The 6,000-nt window shown below is 40.5% G+C and overlaps 1 pseudogene; it reads left to right on the forward strand.

Annotated features, from left to right (window-relative positions):
* Positions 1-1,947: 1,947 nt before the first annotated feature.
* LOC134947200 (5S ribosomal RNA) lies at positions 1,948-2,066 on the forward strand (annotated as a pseudogene).
* Positions 2,067-6,000: the final 3,934 nt, after the last annotated feature.

Below are 6,000 nucleotides of genomic sequence, written 5' to 3' on the forward strand. Positions count from 1 at the left end.
AATCAGACCCCACGACCCCCATTTTTTATTTCCTACCGAAAATTCATAAAAGCTTGGACAACCCGCCCGGAAGACCAATAGTGGCGGGTATAGACTCACTTTCCTCTAACTTATCCGAATACGTTGATGTCTTTTAAAAACCCTATGTTAAGAATCTCCCATCATACCTCAAGGATACAACGTCGGTATTAAATCTCCTAAAAGATATCGAATGGAAGGACTCATACATGTGGGTTACAATTGATGTCCAATCACTTTACACATGCATTGAACATGAAAAGGGAGTAACAGCCTGTAAGGAATATCTGGATGATGACAGCACACTAACAGATAACCACAGGGATTTTATTTGTGACATCATGTATTTTATTCTCCATCACAACTATTTTAAATTTTTGGATCAGTTTTACCTACAACAGTGTGGCACCGCCATGGGCACGATTTTCGCGCAAAGTTTTGCGAATCTTTTTATGGGTTGTTGGGAAAAATGTTTTATTTATGACCATCTGGCTTTTAACAGCAATATCATCTTTTATCGGAGGTACATTGATGATATTTTAATAATCTGGGATGGTGATATGGAATGTTTTAATCAATTTTTAAAACACATCAGCACCAATACAATGAATCTCGCTTTTACATCCAACACAAATAGAGAGCACATTGAATTCTTGGATTTGGTTCTCACAGGAGAGAACGGGAGAATCACAACGAAAAACTTTGTCAAGCAGGTAGATACCAACAGTTATCTCCACTATAAGAGCAACCATCTCAAAAGTTGGAAGAACAACATTCCTTTCTCCCAGTTCAGTAGAATCAAAAGAAATTGCAGCAAACCGGAGGACTGCCAACTACAGCTTGAGATGTATACGGATAGATTCAAACAGAAGGCATACCCGGACTCCATCCTGAGAGAAGCCATCACTAGAACGAATGAGGTTGAAAGACGGGAGCTGCTGGAATACAGGACAAGGGAGAAACCAAAAGAATCCACAGCATTCATAACAACTTTTAACCGTCATGAGAAATCCATCCGGGAATCATTCAGAAATCACTGGAGGATTTTACTCATGGATCCCATCCTTAAAGATATCCTCCTCCTTCGCCCAGAAATAATTTTTAAGAAATCACAGAACTTAAAAGATCTCTTAGCCCCGAGTATGTTGAGGAACATTCAAGAGAAGGAACAGACTTGGCCTAAATGTGTGGGCTCCTACAAATGTGGGCGATGCAATGTCTGCAGATACTTACACCCTAACAGGAAGTCTTTTACAGATATGGAAAAGAAAAAGGAATATAAGATCAAGGAATACATGAACTGTAACACCCAATCGGTCATATACCTCCAGGAGTGCGATTGCGGCAAACAATATATTGGAAAAACGAAGAGACCTCTGACGATGAGGATACAGGAATATGTGAGAAACATCAGGAACAAAGTGGAGAGCCATGCTGTCTCCAAACATTTTATGTCTACGCACAACTCAAATCCAGAAGCCTTGACTTTCAAGGCCATTGAATTGGTGAAACTAGGAGATAGAGGAGGGGATCTCGCCAACAAATTGTCACGTCGTGAGATGTATTGGATATTCCAATTACAGACATTACAGCCGAAAGGATTCAACGACAACTACGAGATTGCTCCCTTTTTATGACACGGTACTCAAAGTTTTCCGACTCAGCCTTGTTAGTAAACGTACACTCCTCACCCACTGCTCCCCCCCCACATCCCCACCCTCCCTCAGCCCACCTCCCCTTTCCCCTTCCCCAACCACACCCTTCCCCACCACCTCCATTCACCAATCCCCCCCCCCCAACCCCTTCCCTTCCATATCCCCACCAGCACTGTACTATCGCGTATAATATCACTTTGGTTCCATGAACACACACACACACAGTGGGTCCTCTCTTTATACTTCTGGAGTGATGACCTAGAAGGCACAACGTCGCTACAGTCAAACCACGCTGGAAATGCCCAAATACGTCCGATCTTGGAAGCCAAGCAGCGTCGGGCCTGATCAGTACCAGTAGGGGGGACCACCTGGGAAGATCAGGTACTGTATAGAACGAATTTGAATAGGGGCCCGAGAATGGAACACACTCCACACACGTACGGACCCACTGAGTCACATTTCACGCACATTATTTTAGATCAAGTACACCGTATCACCGTATATACTATCCCCCATACCTATTATGGTTTAACATTTTTAGATACGGCGATTTAATTAATAACCCACCCCCCACCCATACCCCCTACCCCCCCGCACACACTTAGAGGCAATTCCACTTACGCCAAACTATTATACGTTTGTCCCACTCACACATATCAATCATAATGTATAAAATGGTGTTTTTTTGCATATGTGCACGAGCTTTCAAATTATCCACCTGTTGGTACTATATTGTCCAATACCATAATGGTGTCCGCAGTAATATACCCATAACAATTCCATTATACTGTCCGCATAAATAAGCCATGCGGCAATAAAAACATATACCTAGCATGACCTCTATATTGTATTCCTATGATGTTCCCATAATGATGTCCGCAATCATAAACATTTATGAATATATAGTTTTTCTTTTTCTTTGTTATTTTTTTTTTTTTTTTCATTTTTCAACCTAGTTTAGCTGTGCTCTCTCAAATAATGCTAAAACTAGCTGTTTACAGAACAAGGATATACTCCTGATACTCCTATTCTCTCTTTCTATGTTCAACTATCACCATGGATACCGGGATAAGTATCAGACGTACTACAGGAAAATGGCCGCCGCTACCTGGAGATCTATAGACTCAAGCACACCCAAAATGGCCTCCCCTTTGGGACCTAACTAAAGACTGGCTCCTTCCCCCTGTGAATTACATCCACTGAAGAACTGGATAAATACATGAAATCGCCGCGGGCGCATGCGCAATGAGCACCGGAAGTGGGGCGAAAGTGACGCGATCGGTCCGCCGCAACCGGAAGTGTGGCGGAAGTTCAGCCTATTTTATTTCAGAGCTGTTTTCTAGTGTTTCTCAGTGTGTTTTTAAGTGCATATTCACTCGTTTTTACCTGTATCAAGTCCAGATCAATATGTCAAACAGTGCTTGTGTATATACAAATAGCCTTATATGATTGAATACATAATTACATCACATGACTGGATGTGATGTCATGACCCTCCCACTGATCACCTCTGGCTATAAAAACATGTACTGTCTCATTCTGTCCATACGCCTTGAAGAAGTCTCATCAGACGAAACGCGTTGGGTGACCTGTACCTACCTCATTCTAAGATAAGGAAAAATTCTATTTTTTAAGTGCATATATTCATTTAAGTGCTTTTAGTTCAGTTGTGTGTGTATATTGTTGTTCCCATTTTTTATGTGTCTGTCTCTTTTATGCTAATTTAATAAATACATTTTAATATTTTAACTGGCGAACCCATTTTATTGACACCTAGGTCGCTATTCATCCCTCATTCCCCCCCATGTTCATATATATATATATATATATATATATATATATATATATATAAAACACTCACTTCTCCATCGATGCAGAAAAAGTAGACAAGCCAGCACTCACGTGTAGATGAAAGAAAAGCAGGATTTATTCCTTAACCAAACGGCATGGCGAAGTACAGCAAATACAGCAAACACAGCCCGACAGCTGTTTCAAACGACTGGTCTTCCTCAGGGGCTGTATATATACCCTGTTGCAAAGCGGATTACTGAGGGCATAACAACTATGCTGTTGTTAGACGTGCATCTAGTATCCGCCATTAATGCAGTGGGACTGCAATGCCAACCCTAGATGGGCCAGGTGTTTGTGCCACACGCTTGTGTCGCTTAGCTTAGTCATATAGCTACCCCATTGCTTTCTTTTACTTCTTGGCATGATGTGCTGTTTGGGTACTATTTTTTTAAGTGCCATCCTGTCTGACACTGCAATGCCACTCCTAGATGGGCCAATTGTTTGTGTCGCTTAGCTTAGTCATACAGCTACCTCATTGCACCTCTTTTTCATCTTTGCATGAGGTGCTGTTTGGGGCCTTTTTTATATCTGCCCTCCTGTCTGACACTGCAGTGCAACTACTAGATGGGCCAATTATTTGTGTAGCTTAGCTTAGTCATACAGCTACCTCATTGCACCTCTTTTTCATCTATGCATGAAGTGCTGTTTGGGGCCTTTTTTTATATCTGCCCTCCTGTCTGACACTGCAGTGCCACTCCTAGATGGGCCATTTGTTTGTGTTGCTTAGCTTAGTCACACAGCTACCTCATTGCACCTTTTTCTCATCTTTGCATGATATGCTGTTTGGGGCCTTTTTTATATCTGCCCTCCTGTCTGACACTGCAGTGCCACTCCTAGATGGGCCAGGTGTTTGTGTTGTCTACTTGTGTCGCTTAGCTTAGTCATCCAGCCACCTCGGTGCAACCTTTTGGCCTAAAAACAATATTGTGAGGTGTGAAGTGTTCAGAATAGACTGGAAATGAGTGGAAATTATTGTTATTGGGGTTAATAATACCATAGGAGCAAAATTGCCCCCAAATTCTGTGATTTTAGCTGTTTTTATGTTTTTTTCAAAAATCATCCAGATCCAAAACCAAAACACAAAAGGGTGGTTTTGGCAAAACCAAGCCAAAACCAAAACACGAAAATGGAATTAGAACCAAAACCAAAACACAAAACATGAAAAGTGCCAGCCGTACATCTTCTGCCCTCTTGCCCCTTTTATTCAATTTAGCCCTAGATACGCTGTTTTGTATTTTAGAAAAATGTACAGCATTTAAGGGTATTCTAATTGGTTATAGGGAAATCAAGTCACTTGCATTCACCTATGATGTTTTGTTATATTTGGCAGACCTTTCAATATCCTTGTACCTATTTTTCAGATACTGCATCAATTTGAGGAGGTATCAGGTTTTCAGTAACACTGAAAAATCAATGGTACAGGTACTTTGTTTAGGCACACGTCCTGTAAAATCCCTAGTAATAGGAGATACCCAAATCAAGTGGACCAGAGAATATTTCACATATCTCGGAGTCCATATACCTCATTCTTTCAGTAATCTGTATTTTCTAAACTACACTTATATTTAAAAAGGTGATCTAAGATGAGCTGGAGGATTGGCGGGACCTTCCCTTTTATTATTTGGGATGGTCTAACTTAATTACACTGATTTCTTTTCTGAGGTTTTTATACCTTCTCCAAACTTTTCCCTTATTTCTCACTGTTAAAGATTTGCAACATCTTAAAATATTTAGGACGTTTACCTGACATGGGAAGATTGAAAAATCAGTCTTCTGAAGTTGCAGCAAACAAGAGCAAATGGTGGGATAGATTTCCCAGATATATACTGTAAATGTATAATTGGGCAGCCATGTTGAGGTATCTATCTGATTGGATTCACAACTGTGATAATTATGCAAATACCTCTATTGAGAGGGGTTTCACTTTCCTACATCTCCACGACCAAGAAGTGTTTCAAAATCGAAAAGATAATCCCCTAATGTGGAATACCAGGAAACTGTGGCACTAGACCCGGCATAAGGTTGGTTTAAATTCTCATAAACCCTTATTCCTTCCATTCTTGGACAATCCCAAATTCCAAAATGGTCAGGCCACATATTCATTTACGAGTTGGTGGGATTACTAATATAGGATGCCTGGTTAATAGGGACACAAAACAAATTTTAACGTTGCAGAAGCTGTGGAGAATTATATTACTTTATCTGGTCACCCCATGGCCTTTCTTGGGACAAAGCACAATATTACTTTACCAGTCCAGCAGTTTTTTGCTAATAACTGGCAAAACCCTGTGGATACACTTTTAGGCAATCCTCCAATCATTAATAAAGCTATTTGTAATTACTAACTGTATTTTCAGTATGATATGGACCATTCAATTTCCTCCACAAGAATGATGCAATGCTTACTACTGTTTTCTTTACTTTTGACTAAAGATTTGCTAACTGCACTAAAGGTTAGCAGTAAGACGTTACCATT

The sequence above is a fragment of the Pseudophryne corroboree genome, chromosome 7, assembly GCF_028390025.1.
Source record: "Pseudophryne corroboree isolate aPseCor3 chromosome 7, aPseCor3.hap2, whole genome shotgun sequence".
Taxonomy (NCBI): domain Eukaryota; kingdom Metazoa; phylum Chordata; class Amphibia; order Anura; family Myobatrachidae; genus Pseudophryne; species Pseudophryne corroboree.